Source organism: Cydia amplana, chromosome 3 (assembly GCF_948474715.1).
Source record: "Cydia amplana chromosome 3, ilCydAmpl1.1, whole genome shotgun sequence".
NCBI lineage: Eukaryota > Metazoa > Arthropoda > Insecta > Lepidoptera > Tortricidae > Cydia > Cydia amplana.
This window is the reverse complement of record NC_086071.1, coordinates 1,355,778-1,379,613: the sequence shown is the minus strand read 5'-3', so window position 1 is coordinate 1,379,613 and position 23,836 is coordinate 1,355,778. Positions and strand designations below refer to the sequence as shown.

General features: G+C 37.1%; 2 long non-coding RNA genes across 3 annotated transcripts; both read right to left on the bottom strand.

The window, feature by feature from the left end:
• Positions 1–9,718: 9,718 nt before the first annotated feature.
• LOC134662343 (uncharacterized) lies at positions 9,719–14,143 on the bottom strand. Of its 2 annotated transcripts, none has more exons than XR_010098064.1 (3): positions 14,046–14,143; positions 12,455–12,482; positions 9,719–9,783 (listed from the first exon to the last, which is right to left on the bottom strand). It is a non-coding gene; the product is annotated as an uncharacterized LOC134662343 (long non-coding RNA). The 2 variants fall into 2 exon arrangements; XR_010098063.1 differs by lacking the exon at positions 9,719–9,783 and adding an exon at positions 11,523–11,562.
• A 1,763-nt stretch (positions 14,144–15,906) lies between these two features.
• On the bottom strand, positions 15,907–18,290 carry LOC134662991 (uncharacterized). The gene is made up of 3 exons (XR_010098115.1): positions 18,231–18,290; positions 16,762–16,869; positions 15,907–15,960 (listed from the first exon to the last, which is right to left on the bottom strand). It is a non-coding gene; the product is annotated as an uncharacterized LOC134662991 (long non-coding RNA).
• Between the last annotated feature and the right edge of the window lie 5,546 nt (positions 18,291–23,836).

Below are 23,836 nucleotides of genomic sequence, written 5' to 3'. Positions count from 1 at the left end.
TAGGTATACCGATATTAGCATCGCCACCTACCGGATCCAATTGGTTTTTCTAACCATCCATGTACTGTACACTAAAACTTTCTCCAGAATGTAACAAACACTTTTCAGAAAATGGCATCAAAATCGGTTCAGTCAAACACGAGATAATCACGAAGAAACATACATACAAACATACGGGTCAAACGGAGAACTTCCTTTTTTTAAAGGCGGTTAGAAAATAGTTGATCGACCCACCTAGTGGAACTCTGCAACATAGGCACATGACGATAAGTCGGCTAACCAAAACAAAGTGTGCCTATGTTGCACCAAATCTGAGTTCCACTAGGTACAGCCAGGGTTCACCATCAGTTCTATCTAGGGTACTGCTCTCCCAAGTGCTCATCAAGATGTGACGGATGACCAAAATAGCGTGGGCCTATGTTGCACCAAACCTGAGTTCCACTAGGTACATCCAGGGTTCAGCATCAGCTCTATCTTGGGTACTGCTCTCCCAAGTGCTCATCAAGGCGTGTCGGATGACCAAAACAGCGTGGGACTATATTGCACCAAACCTGAGTTCCACTAGGTACAGCCAGGGTTCAGTATCAGCTCTATCTTGGGTACTGCTCTTCCAAGTGCTTATCGACGCGTCGGATGACCAAAACAGCGTGGGCCTATGTTGCACCAAACCTGAGTTCCACTAGGTACATCCAGGGTTTAGCATCAGCTCTATCTTGGGTACTGCTCTCCCAAGTGCTCATCAAGACGCGTCGGATGACCAAAACAGTGTGGGCCTATGTTGCACTAAACCTGAGTTCCACTAGGTACATACATCCTGAGTTCCACTAGATACATCCAGAGTTCAGCATCAGCTCCATCTTGGGTACTACTCTCCCAAGTGCTCATCAAGATGTGACAGATGACCAAAATAGCGTGGGCCTATGTTGCACCAAACCTGAGTTCCACTAGGTACAGCCAGGGTTCAGTATCAACTCTATCTTGGGTACTGCTCTTCCAAGTGCTCATCAAGACGCGTCGGATGACCAAAACAGCGTGGGCCTATGTTGCACCAAACCTGAGTTCCACTAGGTACATCCAGGGTTCAGCATCAGCTGTATCTTGGGTACTGCTCTCCCAAGTGCTCATCAATGCGTGTCGGATGACCAAAACAGCGTGGGCCTATATTGCACCAAACCTGAGTTCCACTAGGTACATCCAGGGTTCAGCATCAGCTCTATCTTGGGTACTGCTCTTCCAAGTGCTCATCAAGACGCGTCGGATGACCAAAACAGCGTGGGCCTATGTTGCACCAAACCTGAGTTCCACTAGGTACATCCAGGGTTCAGCATCAGCTCTATCTTGGGTACTGCTCTCCCAAGTGCTCATCAATGCGTGTCGGATGACCAAAACAGCGTGGGCCTATATTGCACCAAACCTGAGTTCCACTAGGTACAACCAGGGTTCAGCATCAGCTCTATCTTGGGTACTGCTCTTCCAAGTGCTCATCAAGACGCGTCGGATGACCAAAACAGCGTGGGCCTATGTTGCACCAAACCTGAGTTCCACTAGGTACATCCAGGGTTCAGCATCAGCTCTATCTTGGGTACTGCTCTTCCAAGTGCTCATCAAGACGCGTCGGATGACCAAAACAGCGTGGGCCTATGTTGCACCAAACCTGAGTTCCACTAGGTACTTCCAGGGTTCAGCATCAGCTCTATCTTGGGTACTGCTCTCCCAATTGCTCATCAAGGCGTGTCGGATGACCAAAACAGCGTGGGCCTATGTTGCACCAAACCTGAGTTCCACTAGGTACAGCCAGGGTTCAGCATCAGCTCAGATCTATGTATACTAAAACCTTCTCCAGAATGTAACAAACACTTTTCTGAAAACCGCATCAAAATCGGTTCAGCCAATCGCGAGATAATTGCGAACAAATATACATACATACATACATACATACATACATACATACATACATACATACATACATACGGGTCAAACTGAGAACCTCCTTTTTTTTTGAAGGCGGTTAAAAACGTGTACAGTTCCCGACGAAAGACGTACTAACCTTACGGAGGCGGTGGGCGGGCACAGCAAGTTTATGTTTGTTTCTAGTGTTATAGTTATGGATATCACTGTTAAGCTTGAATTCATGGACGTTTTTCCGAACATACATAATATTCTCAAGTATGTATTGAGATGCAAGGGTAAGAATGTTCACTTCTTTGAATTTCTCTCTCAGGGATGCTCGAGCGCCCAGTCCATAGATAGAACGTACAGCTCGTTTTTGCAGCACAAATATTGTCTGAATGTCTGCCGCTTTTCCCCACAACAGAATTCCATACGACATAACACTGTGGAAGTAGCTAAAGTATACCAGCCTGGCCGTCTCTACGTTTGTCAGCTGTCTGATTCGCCTCACTGCATAGGCAGCAGAACTAAGTTTGCCGGCTAGAGTGGCTATATGTGCATGCCACTGCAGTTTTGCGTCTAAAGTGACTCCAAGGAAAACCGTTCGATCTTCGAATTCCAGCGTATCACCTTTTATTTTAATATTGCTGTTGTTTACCTGCTTGACGTTCGGCAGCGTAAATTTGATGCACTTGGTTTTCTTGGCATTCAAAAGTAAGTTATTTGCCGTAAACCAGTCTACTATGGTGGATAGTGCATCGTTAATGTTATCGAAGCTGTTTTCCTTCCTGTCTACTTTAAATATAAGAGAAGTGTCATCTGCAAATAACACTATATCATGTCTATCTTGCACTAGTTTTGGTAGATCATTAATGTATACCAAAAACAGAAAGGGACCAAGAATTGAACCTTGAGGCACTCCAAGAGCTACTGGGGACCCCGCCGATTGAGCTCCATTGATAACTACTCGCTGAGTTCTATCCGAAAGGTACGAAGAAACAAGATCAAGGGCAGTAGCTTTTATCCCATAGCGGCATAATTTTCTTTTTAAATTCTCGTGATCAACGCAATCAAATGCCTTTGATAGATCACAGAAAATTCCAACAGCATCTTGAGCTTTTTCCCAAGCGTCAAAGATGTGTTTTAGAAGTACCGCACCGGCGTCAGTAGTTGACCGACCTCGGGTAAAACCAAATTGATTATTGTCAAGCAATTTATTTCTGTTAAAATGAGACAAAAGTTGATTAAGAATAAGTTTCTCGAAAACTTTGCTTAACGCCGGTAGTATTGAAATTGGTCTAAAGTTGGTGGGGTCTGTTCTCGTTCCAGATTTAAACAGTGGGATAATTTTGCTGTGTTTCATAATATCTGGAAAAATTCCAGTATCAATACATCTGTTGAAAATCTCGGCTAAATATGGTGCGATCGATTCTACAATAGAATGTAATACTTTTACTGATAATCCCCAGAGATCTTCCGTTTTCTTTAAGTTTAATGATCTGAAAGTTTTAAGAACTATATTCGGAGTGACATAAGAAAATGTGAACATTTCTGTACATTCCGCTACTGTTGTCTTCAGAATTTCTTCAGCGACCTCTGGCGATGAATTAAGTGACTTTGTTGTTTCTACCGGTATATTCGAGAAAAACTGCTCGAAATGATCTGCCACTTCACGGTCGGAACTTACTAAAGTGTCAGCAATTCGTAGGTTGTAATGCGGATCCTTCATTTTACGTTTTCCAGTTTCGTTGTTGATTACTTGCCATACAGTTTTAACTTTATCGCTGGAATTTAGAATCTTTTTGGACAAATAATCAGCTTTAGCGGCGACACACATCATCTTAAAAGATTTTGAAAAATTCTTTACGTGCTCTAGAAATTCCGGCCTTTTATCTGTTGTTCTCAAATCATATAAATCATAGAGTTGGCGTCTCTTCTCGTGAATATCCGGCGTAGCCCAGTCGCTAAATTTAGTCTTGATCTTGCCCTGCGACTTCTTTGGAATGAAACATGCATCAAATTCCTTTTTAATACAGTTAAACAACTCGGAGCTCAAACAGTCAGGGTTATCCTGGGTACATGAAAGATAACATAATCTTCTTTTGATATTTCGGTTGAATAACTCCAAACGCCTTTCGGAAATCGGTCTGCACATAGTGTCTTGTGGAATTTCCTCAATTTTCCCGCTGAAAGAGGCTTTTACTCCACAGTGGTCAGAACTTAGGGTGTTTATAACAGATTTACAAATCGCATCCTGGTTACTGAAGATGTTATCTATACATGTAGCACTGGTTGCTGTGATCCTAGTAGGTTCACAAAATAAATTGACTAAATTGAAGGACTTAAAAGTATTTAGTAACCTTCCACACAATGGCGAGTTTTCTAGCAAATTAATGTTAAAATCACCACATACAATTATAATTTTCTGACTTCTAAAAACAGCACTAAGTACTTCATCTATGACCGATTCGAATAAATTATAGTCTGCCGATGGGGGTCTGTACACGCATATAATTATAAATTGTTCCAACTCAACACAGGAAAGTGCAAGTTTTTGTTTGGAAATATGTAGGTATTTTCAAACACAAAGAAATATGTATTTCTGACATATTTTTAGGGTTCCGTAGCCAAATGGCAAAAAACGGAACCCTTATAGATTCGTCATGTCTGTCTGTCTGTCTGTCTGTCCGTCTGTCCGTCTGTCCGTCTGTCTGTCCGTCCGTATGTCACAGCCACTTTTCTCCGAAACTATAAGAACTATACTGTTGAAACTTGGTAAGTAGATGTATTTTGTGAACCGCATTAAGATTTTCACACAAAAATAGAAAAAAAACAATAAATTTTTGGGGTTCTCCATACTTCGAACTGAACCTCGAAAATTTTTTTTTCATCAAACCCATACGTGTGGGGTATCTATGGATAGGTCTTCAAAAATGATATTGAGGTTTCTAATATCATTTTTTTCTAAACTGAATACTTTGCGCGAGAGACACTTCCAAAGTGGTAAAATGTGTGTCCCCCCCCTGTAACTTCTAAAATAAGAGAATGATAAAACTAAAAAAAATATATGATGTACATTACTATGTAAACTTCCACCGAAAATTGGTTTGAACGAGATCTAGTAAGTAGTTTTTTTTTATACGTCATAAATCGCCTAAATACGGAACCCTTCATGGGCGAGTCCGACTCGCACTTGGCCGCTTTTTTAAACCTAAGGGCTCATAGAATTTATTACAATAATTAAAAGTATTCGCTTATAAAGAGATTGCAAACTGAAGGGTTACCTACGCCATTTCGAAAGATGTTTTGCCGATAGTTGTTTCGTCGAAGACCTTTTATCGAATCTACTTTTAGACGAAAGCTTGATCAATCGAAGGTACCATTCATCGAAATATCATTTCACCGACAATGCGTTTTGTCGAAAGCTTAAAACATCGAATATTCATTTTATCGAAACTTTTTTACACATGATATTTCATCGACATTTGAAGTACTTTACCTACTTATGCAATGTTTTATTTAAAAAAATGGAAAAATGGAATCTTGACCGTTGCGAGGGTTTCAAGCAAAAATTCTTATAAAACTGGAAAACCGTTTATAGGTTTTCCTTTCCTTAAAATTTGCAATAATTATATAATATAACTAGCTGTTGCCCGCGACTTCGTACGCGTGGATTTGTACATTAGCTTAGATCATTATGCAGCAAAAGATAGCAGTAGGGACGGTTAATCATTTGTTAAGTATTATACAACTTAATTATTAGATTTGTCTTTCACAACCTGGCTACGAAGTTTCAAGCCCCAAACTGAATAAAATTGTTCTCGATATAATCCCTCTCAACCCCCAGGAGATTTTCAAGTCCACTATTTAATAAAACTTACTACGTAACTACCTATTTACGAAGCTAGAAATTCCTAGCTTTAAATAAAATTTGAACCCTCTACCAACCTTACAACCCCTTTTTTAAACCTTTTAGGGGATGATTTTTTAAAAACGCTAAAATCACTTTTCTTGTATTCTAATAATATGCCTTTATACAACGATTCAAGTCCCGCACTCAAATAAATGTTTGACCTCCAAACAAATTTTCAACCCCTTGTTCACCACTTTGGGGGATGAAATATCAAAAATTCTGATATTAGTTTTCTTTTCTTTTTATAAAATACCTTTTTACGAAGTTTAAAGTTCCTAGTTTTAAATAAAATTTGAACCCTATACAAACCTTCAACCGTTTTTTAACCGTTTTAAGGGATGAATCTTTATAAACGCTGAAATTACTTTTCTTGTGTTCTAATAATATGGCTTTGTACAAAGACTCAAGTCCCGCACTCTCAAAAATATTTGATTTCCATACAAACTTTCAACCCCCTTTTCACCACCTCAGGAGATGAATTTTAAAAAACGCTTAAAAGTAGTTTTCTTCTCTTTTAATGAAATAACTTTTCACGAAGTTTCAAGTTCCTAGCTTTAAATCAAATTTGAACCCTATACAAACTTTCATCCCCTTTTGGACCCTTTTAGGGGATTCGTTTTTAAAAACGCTGAAAACACTTTTCTCGTATTCTAAAAATATGTCATTATACAAAGATTCAAGTCCCGCACTTAAAAAAATATTTGACCTCCATACAAATTTTCAACCCCTTTTTCACCACCGTAAAGGATGAATTTTGAAAAACGCTGAAATTAGTTTTCTTCTCTTTTAATGAAATAACTTTTTGCGAAGTTACAAATTCGTAGCTTAAAATAAAATTTGAACCCTTTACAATCTTTCAACCCCTTTTTAACCCTTTTAAGGGACGGATTTTAAAAAACGCTGAAATTACTTTTCTTGCGTTCTAATAATATGGCTTTATACAAAGATTCAAGTCCCGCACTCTCAAAAATATTTGATCTCCATACAAACTTTCAACCCCTTTTTCACCACCTTGTGGGATGAATTTTTAAAAACGCTGAAATTATTTTTCTTGAGTTCTAATAATATGGCTTCATACAAAGATTCAAGTCCCGCACTCTCAAAAATATTTGATCTCCATACAAACTTTCAACCCCTTTTTCACCACCTTGGGGGATGAATTTTTAAAAACGCTGAAATTATTTTTCTTGAGTTCTAATAATACGGCTTTATAAAAAGATTCAAGTCCCGCACTCTCAAAAATATTTGATCTCCACACAAACTTTCAACTCCTTTTTCACCACCTTAGGGGGCGAATTTTTAAAAATGCTGAAATTAGTTTTCTTGTTTTATAATTTAATACCTTTTCACAAAGTTTCAAGGTCCTAGCTTAAAATAAAATGTGCACCCCAAGACAAACTTTCATCCCCTTTTTAACCCCCTTAGGGGTTGTAATTTTAATGACGTTCAAATAATGTTATTTTGCTATCTTATGTTATGCCTTTATAAGAAGTTTCAAAGAATTTGTAATGGATTCCATCTTTCAACCCCTTTTTAACCCTGTTAGGGGATGAATTTTTAAAAACGCTAAAATTACTTTTCTTATTTTCTAATAATATGGCTTTGTACAAAGATTAAAGTCCCGCGCTCAAAAAAATGTTTGATATCCATAAAAACTTTCAACCCCTTTTTCATCACCTTAGGGGATGAATTTTCAAAAACACTGAAATTAGTTTTCGTGTATTTTAATAATATATCTTTTTACGAAGTTTCAATTACCTAGCTCAAAATAAAACTTGAACCCCATACAAACTTTCATCCCCTTTTTAACCCCCTTAGGGGTTGAATTTCTCAAAATCACTTCTTAGCTCTTATACATTTTATAAATGCAACCTAGTGTCCAAATTTCAACTATCTAGTAACGTCTAACGTTTGTAGTTTCGGCTCTGCGTTGATGAGTCAGTCACTCAGTCAATCAGTCAGGACACGTGCATTTATATATATAGATAAAATATGTATTTTTTTTTTAAAGCGAAACCTATAAACCTAGAATATATTATGCTGAAGCGATCGACATCAAAATCAGAGTGGTTTGTTAAGATTAGTTAGTGGAAACCGTTTTCTCCCGAAATGGAAATTGTATCAAACATGTACCTATTATTGTCAGTAGCTATTCATCCCTCTTAATATTATGTACCTACTTTAGGAAGAACCTTGAGCCTTTGGGCCGATACAGACGGAATGCAACCCGACTGCAATTTGTATGGAAACTGCAAGTCGACTCGACTGCGCGCCAACTGCAATGTCGGCGTGCAGTTCCCATATGTACAAGTTGCAGTCCGTCTGTATCGGCCCCTAGGCGGGTTATATGCATGCTATTATATTGCACACTACGCGGTTAGTGTAGCCGTACGTGATTATATGTATTGTGAAACGTATTTACCTACTTCGTATTTGTTTCCACTAACTGAAAAATGAAAATGAAAAAATGAAAATATATTTATTTAAGATAAGTAGGTACAATACACTTAAGTAATCTATATTTACAGACTTATTCGCTAATTTATTATGTAAGGAACTTATCTTAACGTGCGATGCAAATTCGGTATCGGTGGTCGCCGCACTAGGCAAGCCTGTGTCGCGGAGGCCAGGCCGCGTAGCCAAGATGCCAATCGCTTACGCTCCGTAGCGATCGAAACGCAACTGTCACTGTCGCACTAATATGGAAGAGTGATAGAGAGACATGAAGCTTTTCGTTGTCGAAGCGATAGCGATTGTAACCTTGGCTAGGCCGGCAGTACTCGGTGTGGTACAGATAAGGTAAGGTCGGTTGACACAACAGTCAAGTGAAAAAAACTAGTATTTTGGAAAATATGTACAGGAAAAACAAAAATTATAATACAGATAAAAATAATAAAATGTGAGCTGCGAAATAACTGCAGAATACTGAATCTGTTACTATTAACTCTTAATTAACTACAAACAAAAGATTAAAGAAGCATACGGGGAAAATAAAATTAAAGTAGACAATTATTAATTTAAGTGAACGCGTGATAACTCCAATTTAGTGAACTCACTTAAGTAACTCCTCCGTTTCATCGTACGACATACTAATCTTAACAAACCACTCTGATTTTGATGTCGATCGCTTCAGCATAATATATTCTAGGTTTATAGGTTTCGCTTTAAAAAAAATACATATTTTATTATATTGTATTTTTTATTGCAAATTTTGAGGAAAGGAAAACCTATAAACGGTTTTCCAGTTTTATAAGAATTTTTGCTTGAAACCCTCGCAACGGTCAAGATTCCATTTTTCGATAAAATAAAACATTGCATAAGTAGGTAAGTACTTCAAATGTCGATGAAATATCATGTGTAAAAAAGTTTCGATAAAATGAATATTCGATGTTTTAAGCTTTCGACAAAACGCATTGTCGGTGAAATGATATTTCGATGAATGGTACCTTCGATTGATCAAGCTTTCGTCTAAAAGTAGATTCGATAAAAGGTCTTCGACGAAACAACTATCGGCAAAACATCTTTCGAAATGGCGTAGGTAGGTACCATACATACAATGAAAGAAAGAAAGAAAGAAAGAAAAAGCATTTATTAGCACAATAACAAACTTAAAAACTAACAAAAGAGAACACAAAATGAGAGGTTGCGCTAAATGGTCCTCACTCAGCTAGGTGTCACGGTATGAGCCACATGGCACACTCCGCGACGCTGATTTTCAGTAAGGCCCAGTGGATGGACTAGGTGACATTCAATGCAAGTTAAGTAAAAGCTTGTAATAATTAGTACCTAGGGATTAATGTGCCACATTGACTTTTATATGAAGTTGTCCCAAAACTTACCGCCCAATGTATCAAAACCGTCATCAACAACATCCTTAGCCATCTTCACAGGAACCTCGGCGATATGGCCATGGCCATGACCATGTCTTTGTCCATGTCGGTGTTTGTGGTGCGGTTTAGGCGTGGTAGTCGGCGGACAGTCTGAAAACCCAACTATGTATTACCGTAACCACAGAATAAGTAATAGTATTATCATACAGAACGGACACGCACCGCCCCGCCCCGATTCGGATTACCTCGCCCGCGACAGGCCGCGACTTGAATGTGTGCGCAAGTCGCTCTACTGAGAGCATGTCAGGATTCCGTCAGAAACTCAATGACGCGTGTACAGACGTGCCGCGCACACATATAAACGCAAATTATTTTTGATGTATGGCGTGTCCGCCCTGTGCCATTACTTGGAATAACGACATCATTTTATTGTTTTGTTTTGTAATGTTTTAATATTTATGTATATTTGTGTTATCTGTCGTGGCATCGCCGAATGGGCCCTACGGGGCTCCAGCGCTGGCTTTATAGCTAACATTATGCTGAGTTGGGTGTGCATACTCGTCAAATACTCGTCAAATACTTTGTAGCAACCAAAATAGCCAAATAGTTTGGTACGCCATATATATGGTGTACCGAACTATTTGGCCACTTTGACTGCTACAAAGTATTTGACGCTGACTGTACCTACCTATAGTTCGCAAGTCCGCGGATTTTGACCTGTAGAGCAATGATTTTTTTCAACACAGGTTAATATTATTGTATTAACCTTTTAGCCGCCAGCAATTTTTGATCGAGCGTGCTTGTGTCGCCACCGACAGTAATTGTACCACGCAGAGTAAGGATTCCATAAATAAAGATACTTAATTTGGCTAAAATTGTTAATTGATAGTACCCTCAAGAAATACTGTGATAATGTATAGGTACATACTTACTCATGTTTAAATAAAAACACATGCATTTTGCTATCCTCGTATTTGAAATGAAAAGTAGAGTGTTTAAGTCGGATGAACTTCAGCCTCGGACTAAATTACTCGGCAGAAATAAGTGCCTTTCATCCCTTGGTTAACAATCTACTATTTAATATTTCTGGTTAGTTATTTTTGAACATTATAATTATAGGGGATATTCACAGTCACATGGTGTGTATTTTGAAATAATCCATTCAGTCGTTTTCAATCTAGAGCAGTTTAAAGTCAAACTCTGCATTGGGAAATTTTTTGAAAGTTTTCTATTAATTTGTTAGACCAAGTACTTAGTGAAAATGTTAAAGTATGTTATATATTAGTAAGTAAAATACTTACAAAGCCCTTTCATTTGATACTCCATGTGGTATGTTTAAAAGAAAAAATAAATTTCTTTGTACCGCCGACTATACTCGTATGACGATGGGCGTCACAGTTACTACCCCCACCATTTTTGCGCTTTTCATCTCATATACTTATTTGTATTCAGGACATCATACTGAATGCATATATATATACCCGTATCTGAGATGGCTTGAACTGAAAGTAGGTAACCTAAAACCCGATTTGCCACCCTACTAGATCTATCAGTTTTGGACTATATGTAGTTGGGTGGTATTACGGTTAAGCGGTTACGGTTAAGGTGGTGTTACGGTTACGGTACCTATAGTTCGTTTAAAAAGCAAATGTGTTTGTAAAATCAGGCGCGATTTACCGTCATCATCGTCATCATCATCATCTGGAGCCGGTGTGGGTATATGTTTTTTGGCAAGTTTGGCTGCTTTTTTGGCTTTTTTTAGAGCATCTTCAGCAGCTTTTTTGGCAGCCTCGGCAGCTTTTATAGCTTCTTCAGCAGCGTTTTTGGCATCCTCCGCATCTTTTATAGCTACTTTAGCACCTTTTTTCCCATCTTTGGCAGCATCTTTTGCGGCGTCCTTTACGACGTCTTGGGCTTTTTCAGCGGCACCTTGTAGGTTTAAATATAGCGATTAAAACTTTTATCATATCATATTTCATATTTCATTTATTCAATTCAAGTAACATGACTCATATAATTTGTTAGTAAACATTATTTATTCTTAACTCTAATGTTAGTTCCTAATTAATAAATTAAATTACACATAATATGGACTGCAAGAAACCTGCATCTCACAGCAGTGCCTCAAGTATGGACAGTCATACCTGTCCGCAATAGAGCGCAGGATAGGATAGGTTATATAAACTGGTTTATAATATAGTACAATTCAACTTGACACGTTAATTTAGTACCGAATTGTTAAATTTAATTTATTTGAATAATAGTTTTTTTACAAGGGGGCAAGTTTGCCTCGTGCGAATCACGAAATTTTGGAATTTTTCGCTTGCTCGAGTATCAATATTAGCACAAGGGTTAAACAAAGTTTGCTGTGGAGTGAAAGATTTATTTGCCGCACCAACACGATGAAAATACTGTATAACATTGGAAATAAATTTCAATCGAACGCTGTTATTAAATATTAATATATTTATAGTCTGTCAAGCCATTTCCGTCAGTAGAAAAAAGCGGCAAACTTAAAAAATCTAGGCGCGGTGGGTATTCGTCCTATTGTGAAGGGTATCGGTCGGCGGTCGATCCGGATGCGGACCGCGGTCCGCCATTTGATGACCCCTGGCCTAACTCATGAAAAAATTATTTTTGTCATTGAAAGCTGTAGGTTACGAGTGTTACAACGCAGACGGGTTACCTGGGTACTGCTTTCAATGTAACGGCGGTAGATTTAAAAATTAGTGTCATTGTTCACAAGATAATCTCAAGTGCTAATCGGTCAGCTTAAAGTTACAACTGTAGGTACATAAAATAGTAGTATCTACTTACTAACCTTTGCCTTTGTCCTCTGGTCTAGCACACTGAAATTAAAATAGTATACTTATACAATAATGCACATCACATGCGCGCAGGCATAAATATAATAATCCGGCAGATCATACTTTTATATCATACTTAACACTTGCTTTATTATATGTCTGTCTGTCTGTTGGTACTTTTGTATGTGTAAAGTCAACGGGTAAAAAATAATGCATCACGTCATGTCATAGTCGTGTACAAAATCATTATATGCAATGCAACGAACTGTTATTTTATTATTATATTTCAATAAATAAGTATTCAGAACTTCCGATTTTCCGCTCGTTGAAGTTGGTTAAAAGTTGGTGTTTCGTTAAATGTAATTATTTTTCCTGCGCAACAGACAATCATAATCATGTAAAGCCTGACCAGTAATTTATGATCATTGTCAAGAGGACGCTGTTATGCTTATGTATAGGGTGACAGTTCACAGTATAGTATGGAAAAAAATAGTTCCAGTGAAATTCCGCAACATGGCGCGTGATACGACGTTTGACGGGGCACTTGTTTTAGTAGAACCCCTAGTGTAACTGCTAGTGTAAAATTCATTCGATAGCGTGACGTGACGTAGGTACGCGTTTGCATTAAGTAAAACAGTCTCATTTTGTAAGAGATTTTGAACAGCGCGCCAAGCGGGATGTTTTGGAAACTCAAAATCCCATGCAAAATGAGGCTTACCGCAAACGCCTAAGTACCTACGCCACGTCCGCTATCGAATTAAATTTACACCGTGTACTGTACTGACTTGGGGCTGTTTTGTGTTGTTTGGATGGGAAAAAGTCAGATTGTCTAACATTGGCTGAAGTGTCGGTGCCTCTCTTGGGACGCCACCTACGTTATGAGTATGACACGTAGCACTTTTGAAGTCACACCACTAGCGTATGCACGGAGCGTGAGAGTGGTTTAAAATTGATGCAACCAGTTGCAAGTTTTATTATTTGTTGTTATGTGACGAAGCCTGTATACATAGCTAATCGCCATTTGCATTCGCCCGCCCAACGAAGCTTGTACTGCAGATTATTCTGAATGTTTTTATTTCAGATAAGCGAAGAATAGTACATTATAACAAAGAAATATTGAAATGTTAGATATTTGTGGTAACTACTGGGATCTGCTTTTCTCAGTAAGTAACTAGTACTTACACTCCATTACAATCATACTTTAATATTCAATCCTGATAAAACGCATAAAATTATGTATTATAGATTATTATGAAATAATGTTTTACGGTGCAGGAGATTCAGTAAAATATGTGTGTGTAAAAATAACTCTTATTTTTTGCTGTTCGCGACTATACCTATTCTTAAACTGATGTGTAGTATATTGTTTCATACTTGTACCGATAAGCTTATTGAAAAAAGCTTACTTCAGTGTTAGGTCAGTTTACTGAATCTGCTGTCGACGAAAAAAGAAACCCACTCTCATAAGAAATCCCAACAGTTACTGACAAAGCAAGTTGATGGTAACTACTGGAATTTTTTTCTCACTTCACATCACTGGGAGAGGTGAGATAAAAAATCTCAGTTGTTACCACTGGAAACAACATGGTGGTAAATGACACTTACAATTTGTACTACCAGGAGGCCAAGGATTAAAACACAAAGTATTTTTCTCATGATGCCGAGAAGAGCAACCGACCAAATTTCGCTGTTTCTGATCGAACACTAAATACCAAATTCTTATAGGAAACAACAAGTTGGTAGGTTGGTTGGTTACTGCCACTTGTACAAATAACTTGCGCACATCGACTATAATAATAATAATATATTCTTTATTGTGCACCACATAACGAAAAAGAATACAGAAAAGAACAGACATTACATTAGGTAACAACAGGTGGTCTTATCGCTCAAAAGCGATCTCTTCCAGACAACCTTTGGGTAGTAGGAAACCAATAACTTACAACAATGAACGGGTAGTGCTGATACGAGATTACGTAGATTACTAATAGAATCACACCTCACATATCAAGAATAAATATAAAAGACTATGTATCGACTATCGACTATGTATTTTAACAGGTACCTAAGTATTTGTGTCATTACCTAATAATTTATTACCGTCTGAACTACTTAATAGCCAATCTTTTGCTTATTAAATACAACTAAAAAAATTCATAGGTGTAGCTATTTTTTAACATTTAATTTGAATGTATTTTATAAAGTACTTCTTAAAAGTACATATTATAACACCGCTATTAAGCTCATACTCGTAATTCAAGAAGTTAAACCCCCTTTTTCTGTATATTATTATCCTAGTGTAATACCTAATTAAGGTTAACAGTTTACCTCACTAAAAGTTAGATATATCATGTATATGAAGATGAAGTCTCAATTTTGAGGCAGTTACTTAAAAGTTACAGGTACCGTTACTTTGTTTAACCGACTAATGTTTTTAATTAAATGCATTACTAAGACTTCGCTGTCCGTCCGTCCGTCCGTCCGTCTGTCACCAGGCTGTATCTCATGAACCGCGATAGCTAGACAGTTGAAATTTTCACAAATGATGTATCTCTGTTGCCGCTATAACAACAAATACTAATAATAAAATATAATAAATATTTAAGAGGGGCTCCCATACAACAAATACGATTTTTTTGCTGTATTTTTTGTTGATGGTGCGGAACACTCCGTGCGCGAGTCCGACTCGCACTTGGCCGGTTTTTTTTTATTTGGCCAAACAATAAGTTGTTTCAAAAAATACGAATATATGCATTTAATTTGTTATATACAATTTAAAAATGCGCGTTCCCAGAGATGAGATGAGACATAGCTAGATCAATTTTTCGCCCCCGAAAACCCCCATATAGCAATTTCTGATCTTTAATAGATCTAGTTCGCGCCTCAGCTTGCGCACCAAGAAAAATAAATATCGCCCAATTTTTCGTAAATATCTATAACGACGACAACATCACACACCACAATCACAATTAAAAGATTGCGATTTTTTCCTCGCAAATCTGTTGAAAAACGTTGTATGAAACTCATGCGCATTAATTGCACTCTCGCGAGAGTGCAATTAATGCGCATGAGCGCAAAGAAACGGAATCACTTCACATATCTGGTTTCTCAATTCAATAACTTACCTATAAACTGGAACACTGGAGACCTTGGACACTTTTCTTTCGTAAATGATTATCTATTTCAGTTTGAGATCATACTGTTCTACCTTAGAGTTGATCAGAGGGAGCCGTTTCTTAAGGGATTGTATACAGGTAATTAAACAACTTTTGCATACACAAAAATAAAACAAATACTTAAGTTAAATTCATTTTAATAAAATATCATAATTAAGTGTAATTTGACGCTACACAGTTTCATACATTGTAACTTACAATAAGCAATGTATTTCGTGCCATTTTCGTTTCCGATCTTTTTCGGCAGAAACCGAGAAATTATAAAAGCTCATTTTAATTATATTGTAATCATGAGTACTTTGTATGGCGATACATTTCTTACACGTTGAAAAGTCCAAAAAAATCTGAAAAAAAACAAGCTGGATATATAAAATCTCATTAACATGCGCACATAGGTGAGAATCTCCAAGCCCCCCGGTGGCCGAGGCCGGAATCAAACCATTGTATTTATCTTACGCGGCTAACGTACGTACTGACACTGACCACTAGACCTACGGCGGCACCTGTCTCAAATTCTCTATTATATGCAATCTTTGATACGCTAAGCGCCTTTATAATTTGTATACAGTAGTGTGACTAACAGAATTGCACATCAGAGACAGAGGCGAGGGAAACATCTAAATAAAATAGATACGAGTAATACGACAGAGCAACAGAGGACCTAAGAGCTTCCTTTACACTACTAGTCATTTCAATGCGATGGAGGCCTAGGTACTGAATAGAACTAGAAAATAGCATCAAAATTAAATGATAAATGGGGAAAGGCATACATAATAAAAATCCAAATTTCTGCAATAAGAGCTCTTATAAGAGTCAGAGGCACGAGACGACATATCAAATCGTTTGAATGCGAAGACGGAGCAGTAATCTTGTACTGATTATCCCTCGAGGTCGAGATATATAAATACCTATATAATTTTTTTTTATATAGCTTTTATTGTCTCCTCCATGTACAACTGTGACTATGTACTTAATACACAAGGAAATCAAAAATATTAGCTAAAATAATTTGATGTGTTCCCTAGTACGTTGTACGTAGTATTCTTAAAATGGTTCTCATTTAAAGTCCTTGTTATACACGAAGCTCCAAACGATTTTGTGACATTCTAACTGAATATATGTATGTATTCTGTTGTGATGCTTACCTTCTACTACTTCAACTCCTTTATCTGCCATTTTTTTGCCAAATTCTTCTGACCCTTTTATTATCTTTGTAAAGGGGAGCTCCAATCCAGCACCTCTCTTTTGACCACCTATTAACAAAGTAATAATTATGCCAACTCGAACGAACACTGATAATACTGACCAGACGGTCTAGCATGAGTTGCGTTGAGACATATGGAGTCGCGCGCGCGCGCCGATTTGATGTCAGTTAGTTATCGTGCACTCGCTCGTAACTTATCCTTACATGTACCTATAGGCGCAAGCGAAACGATGGGGGCGATTCGGGAAATGAATTACTTAGACATTCACTAGATATGAAATAGTAAAGATATGTGACGTTCCACGGCAAAAGGTACCTTATGGCGGCTGGCGCTTACGCTATTATTAACGCCGCTCCAATATTCAGCCGGGGCAATGGTACCTTTTGTTGTGGAACGTCACATATCTTTACTATTTCGAGGAGTAGCTGTCATGTAAAATGTTTGTATTTTTTTGGAAGCTTAAAACATTAATTTATTAAGATATGTAGGTTAATGAAATAAAAATATGGTAATAGTACATTATTGTCGAGGTTCGGAAGTAGCTACTTGCAGGCTGAGGATTCGTTTTAAACAGACGACCTTGGGAGTACCTATTCATTCACCAAAAAAAAAAATATATATATAATTCGGCTGTTTAGTCTGTTCATGGACACAGACCCCATGTCTACATTAGAATAAAAAAAAAATTATTTCCCGGCCTAGGCCTTCAATTTCGTATGAAATTCCTTTACAGTTCTCTGGAGTTGCTCCGCCCTAAACGTGATACTTCGAAGCCTGATATAACGCCCGGAGCGACGACATTTCATTGCATGTTTGAGAAATAGTTATTTGTACAACAAGAGATCAAAGTTTGATATTTCTTCGAGTGCTTATTTTGAGTCTCGTGCAAGCGAAAGATTCTATACTAATTTAGAATCTTGAGCGTAGTAAGGGACTCAAAAGCGCACGAGATGTAAATAACTTTGATCTCGTGTAGTTCACAAAACTTTTCACCTCAGCAGTGAGAACATATTAGAGGACCCGAAAAATGTATTCCTTCTTCATCACTTACCTCTATTCACTCATGTTTTCTTAAGATATACCAACAATTAAGTTTTCACCTCGGCAGCTCGAACAAGGTACTTTGCTACTTAAAAACAGTGAGAAAAATCGCATTTTGCTCATTTTGTCTCACTCAGTGAGCAAAATGCGATTTTATTTAATGTAATTATTTTTTTAAATGTAACCTGATCAAAAGCAACTTGAAGGAACTGTCACAGGAACCATCATTCGACGCGATAGGTATAAACTTTACCTATTATTCCAAGGTTTTGTTTTGTTTGTTGGGAACAATATCTCTGCTTTGGGAGAGAATGCTTTTTGGCATTAAGTCCGCCTTTAATATTAAATAAATAAACAAATGAGCTTACCTTCACTTCCATGCTTTGCGCCTCCAGCGTGGTCACTCGCGTTGCGCTTTGCGTGTTCTGAGTGCTTTGCGTGTTCTGGGTGTTTTGTGTGTGTGTTGTTCGCATGTTTCGCCGCGGCGGCCGCGAGGTCTACGGCCCCCTTGACTTCTTTTTCGGCATCTGTTAGTTATACAATAAAATTATCACCACAACTAGCTCGTAACAACGTAACTCGTGAAAATATACACTTTATCTACAGAAGTATTTTTTTGCAAATTTTCTCGCTACACTCGTGGTTCAATTTTGGGATCTTACGCTTGCTAGGGTATCAATATTAGTACGCAGGAATCACCTTGCCCTCTTGTATAAAAACAATTATAAATTATTTTTTTAAACACAAAAAAATGAATCTTATACAAACTTTTTTTTTAAGTATTTTAAGTTCCCTGAATTTTACATTATTTAGAAACAGTTTAACTATTACGGCTCAGCGACCCAAAGAGGATCTTGACCTCCGAAACGAGAGCACACCACTTTTCCCGATCCTGCGCCGTTTCCTGCCAATTATCGGCTTGAAGCTGTCACATGCATTATTTAGAAAAATAAAGATAATTACGTACCTGTACCCGCTGGAAGGGCCCACTGAAAAAAAGGTATATTATTTAATGTAAAAGAATAAACGACTAGCTAATACATTATTAAAATTGTAATTGCACCAAATACATTAACTAACTTAACAAGAATTAATTTAACTTAGGAAAGTTCTAAGAGATTTCAATAAAGTTTCCTTAACTATAAAGTTACCTGATTAAAGTTTTGAAAGTTAATACTTAATAACATACTAGAATATTTCTGATCGAAATAAATAATATTATGAACTTAAATTGCGCTTCAATGATGTTTGCAACATTTTCGCCATCTTCTAAGACTGGTAGAGCAGATTATGATTAAAATTTGTCAATGTCTTAAATGTAATGAAGTTTTACGAGTAATGAAATGGATAAGGAATACAAATTTCTCTCTTGAAACTTAAAGCTGCCGTACGGCCTAACATATTAATTATTATGTTTATTACAAAAAACTTACAATCTGAGCTACGACAGCCAGGACGAAAAGCGAGCAAAGTGTTGTTTTCATCATCTTGGGTGTTTGTTGCAATGCTTCTGAGCGACTGAATGTATCTTCTGCCAAACCAATACTAAATTCACAATTTTGCGACCGTATTATATATATATATGCAAAAGCTGTTTAGTAGTATATGTATGCAAATTATGACAGTTCCAGCAAGTAGGGATTGTTATAATTACGCGGTAATCACTAGAACCACGTTTGAGCGACGCCTATTGTGAGTGCTGTCATCGTTGACGACTTCTCAAAACACATAGTCTTGTTACCGAACTAATCACGTCATACAAAAAGCACAGCGGCGACGTAAGACAACTACCTAGATAGACATTAAAAAATGTATGTACCTACATGTATGTATACAGGGTGCTTCCTGTAACAGGAGCAATAAATTAAACTAAAGGCTGTACTCCTCAAAATGACCAACATTTGTTCAGCAACTTTAAAAAAATTATGAATCCTTTAGACTTCCTCTTTTTCATACAAAATAAATATTGCCTTCAATGTACGCTGACATCAGTGTGTTTGACGTTGCTTGTCACGCTTTAAACATAACAATATTGCAATACATTGCGTCTTAGAATAAACTTTAAAGTGTAATAAAAATCAAAACCTGAGTTATTTTCAAAAGTTGCTGAACAAATGTTGGTCAGTTTGAGGAGTACAGCCTACAGTTTAATTTATTGCTCTTGTTACAGGACTCTGTATTTAAAATGCGTCCACAATTCTATTGATTTCTTTTGAAGTGAAAACTTCTTTATCGGCGCTGTGCACTTTTTGAGGTGGGGAAAAAATGTTAAACTCGCGACAGGTCACGTGACCGACAGATTCGACAGATTGGAAATTCGTAAGACGGACACGTGACCTGATCGAAAAACTGTTACAATGTCATTGAGTTTTCACTTCTGCCGGCACTCCCGGAGTGCAACTCGTTGTTTTTTTGTATGATAAATATCTGTTAAGTAAATGTATGAAACATAAAGAAAGTATTAGATTGTAGAATGTTAACGCGCTTACGACATTATACTAGCTTTAACGCTCCTCCCTATGCCAAACTTAGTTACACTTAGGGGCGTATTTACCCTAGGGCCACGGGTGCCATGGCTGGACGGCAGATTGCAAAGGGCGGCGCAGCGCAGGTCGGCCCCTGGCTTTCAGTTTTGGGTGCCTCACTGCACTGGGGCCCCATCAATTAATAGTTATACTAGCTAGCTAGTTAGCTATTCGTTTTACAAGGGGGCAAAGTTGTTGATTGCCCCCTTGTAATATTGATATCCGAGCGAGCGAAATATTCCAAAATACAACCACGAGCGTAGCTAGAGCTAATAGTGGTTTGAAAAGTGGAATCTTGAGCGTTTTAAGAGGGTTACGGACTATATAAAATGTGTCACGTGGTTTTATTACACCAAACACCAATTTTTCAAAATTAACCCAAATTATAGGCAAGGTGCCCCTTTAATATAAAAATATAATTCGCTTAGCGAAAAATTAGCATTTTGGAAGTAGCTTAAAATCATACGTTTTACTAATGTATTTACTATTTTTTCGAGGTTTAAGCCATAACAGGAACGGACATAGAATTCGTTCCACTCTATGCAAATAATACCTACGAGTTCAAATCCAAAGCGAGTAGGTAGTGAAGAATACACAATTGTTTTCACGCTGTACTGATTTTAGTCATGCTTGTCGTTTGTTCTTGAAATTGGTAATACAAGTATGTTGTTTGAAGAGGTTTTCTAACGCTTAGTAGTAACTAAGGCTAACAGTTATTGTTAGCTTTAGATCTATGGCGTTCACAGCTATATCTTTTTTCACCTCAGCAGCTCGAACAAGGGTACTTTGCTTCTTAAAAACAGTGAGCGAAATGCGATTTTGCTCACTGAGTGAGACAAAATGACATTCAAGTGACCTTTATAGTCAATTGTCATTTCAACATGCGGGGTCTAATACAAGTTCGAAATATGTACTTGGGTTCTATTGTATCTGTCCCTTTCACACTGTTAGCAAAAAGAAACAGACAAAAAAAAAGTTAAAACGACATTCAACGGTATATTCACGGTTTATAATAGGCCCCCGAAAAACTTCAGACCGCATCGTTCCAAGCCACGTACGAGTATGAATTCTTAATAAATAATTAATAAAATAAAGTTTAAGATTTGATAAAAACTGATAAAATACTATATTTTAAGTATTTTATTGTACAATTAAAATGATGAACTCAAAAAATACACAGATCATCACGCAAAATTAATTATTTTACTTTCAAGAATTTCTACCATAGTTGACAAATAGTACATATCCGCAATTCGGACCGTATCTTACAAAGATTTTTTTTTACATAAAAAAAGTTGTCGATTGAACTGTCAGTTGATGTTCGTTATTTCCATATTATTTTACTGACATTTATTATTACGTTTTGTTTTTGTGTTCGATTGCGGTAATTAAACTTAATTGTTTGTATATCTTAAGAAAACATGAGTGCAGGTATTATCAAGTGATGAAGAAGGATTACATTTTTCAAGTTGTCTAATAGGTATGTTCTCACTGCTCAGGTGAAAAAAATTGTGTACTACACGAGATCAAAGTTATTTACATCTCGTGCGCTTTCGAGTCCCTTACTACGCTCAAGATACTAAATTACATTCACTCGCTACGCTCGTGAATCTATTATAGAATCTTTCGCTTGCACGGGACTCAAAATAAGCACTCGAAGAAATATCAAACTTTGATCTCTTGTTGTACAAATAACTATAGCGTGATTAGTTTCTTTTCTCCAATATGCTCGGAAATGTTCACCTTATTGTAGCAAAAATAGTACGGGAAGTTCTACGTTATTGTCAAACTCTAATTTAAAAAAATCTAACTATCGCTGTCCTGTTCTAGCGGACGGGAATGAAAAAAACACTACAGTATTATAATAACTTATTACTGTAGTGTTTTTTACTTTTTAAAAATAAAAAACGCAAACGGCCAATTATTATAGCTGCGAGCCGCGTCTACACGACCCGATCAGCTATCATTTCAAACTATAGGATAGAGTGAGATAGTAAGATGAACGACCTTACTTGTCTCGTTCTTACAAGACCGTTGTGCTCGTGTATGATCGTGCAAATACTGCTTAATAAAATAAAAGAATATTTTAATATTTTTTTAAGGATCTCATCCGTGTACATAAAGTTGATATAGTTTGTCAAAGGACTTTCTCATTTCAAACATAGACAGAGAGAATCATACTATCTTTGTCTTACACTAGTACTTGCACCCAAAAAAAAAGGATGGGTATAGTTTTCCTGGTTCTTACTACTATATTGCACAATTATAGCTGGTCAACCAAATCTTGTCAGTAAAAAAAGGCGCGAAATTCAAATTTTCTATGGGACGATATCACTTCGCGCCTACATTTTGCAAATTTGCCGCCTTTTTCTACTGTCAAGATCTGGTTGACCAAGTATATATTGAATGGTACTGAATGGCAGAATAAGTTTGTGCCCTTAACTTTAAAAAAATAATTTTAGAGGGAAATTGTTTTTGACATTTTTGATGTGAAGGTTCGATTTGAGTGATGCTTGATGCTTAAATTATTATTATTTTACCTTATTTCCTCGCATGTTTGGAGAAAAGCACTATATATGCCTCGGCAGTAATAGCAATTCGTGGATTCGTCTTCTTTGTCGGACTCGTCCGACAAAATCGAAACTCATCCACGAATTGCCCTTTCCCGGCCTCTGCAATAATGTACTATTATCATTTATCAGTTTATTCTGTACAATTTAACTACCTGGATATTTAAAGAGAGTAACTGTTTTCGTTGGTCACATCCGATCCTGTAAGTATGTGACTTGTGTGAGGCTCAGATAAATGATGCGATATTTTGCAAAAAACTCAAAATATCGTTGATATTTTATACAAGAACCTACTGCGTTTAATGCTATTTAGAAGATAGGTAATTTTCTAACTCAATACAGGAAGCAGTGTTGCCAACTTGGCATAATTGATGCCAGATCTGGCATATTTTCCACTCTTTGGCATTAAAATTTTCCATTTAGCATCTGGCATAATTTTTAGCATAATTAGTGAATTGTGTCCCTATAACCAAGTTTGAAACCTACTTGGCACTTAATCCATGGCACAACCGTCAAAGGAAATTTTATACATACGAGGAATTATAAGCGGTAACAGACCGCGGTAATAGACGAGAGTACTTATATTTAAAGAAATGTTGAGGCGAAAGGTTGAATTCCCATAAGATAATTGAATCTCGCGCGTTTTCTACTTGACAAAGTGGGTGTGCCAGCCGCCAGCCAGAGTGTAACTATATTTTTTGTTGTGCCTATTTTACATTTAGCCACATCACATTAAATTTGACAGCACAAAGGCTTGTTTTAAATTGTTTCCAAATTTTCCAATATATGCCATTCTTATCACAATTATTCTCTGCATCAACAGCTACAAAGTGTTGAGAGCCACTATAAAGTCACGTTTCAAAGAAATTTGGCATTAGC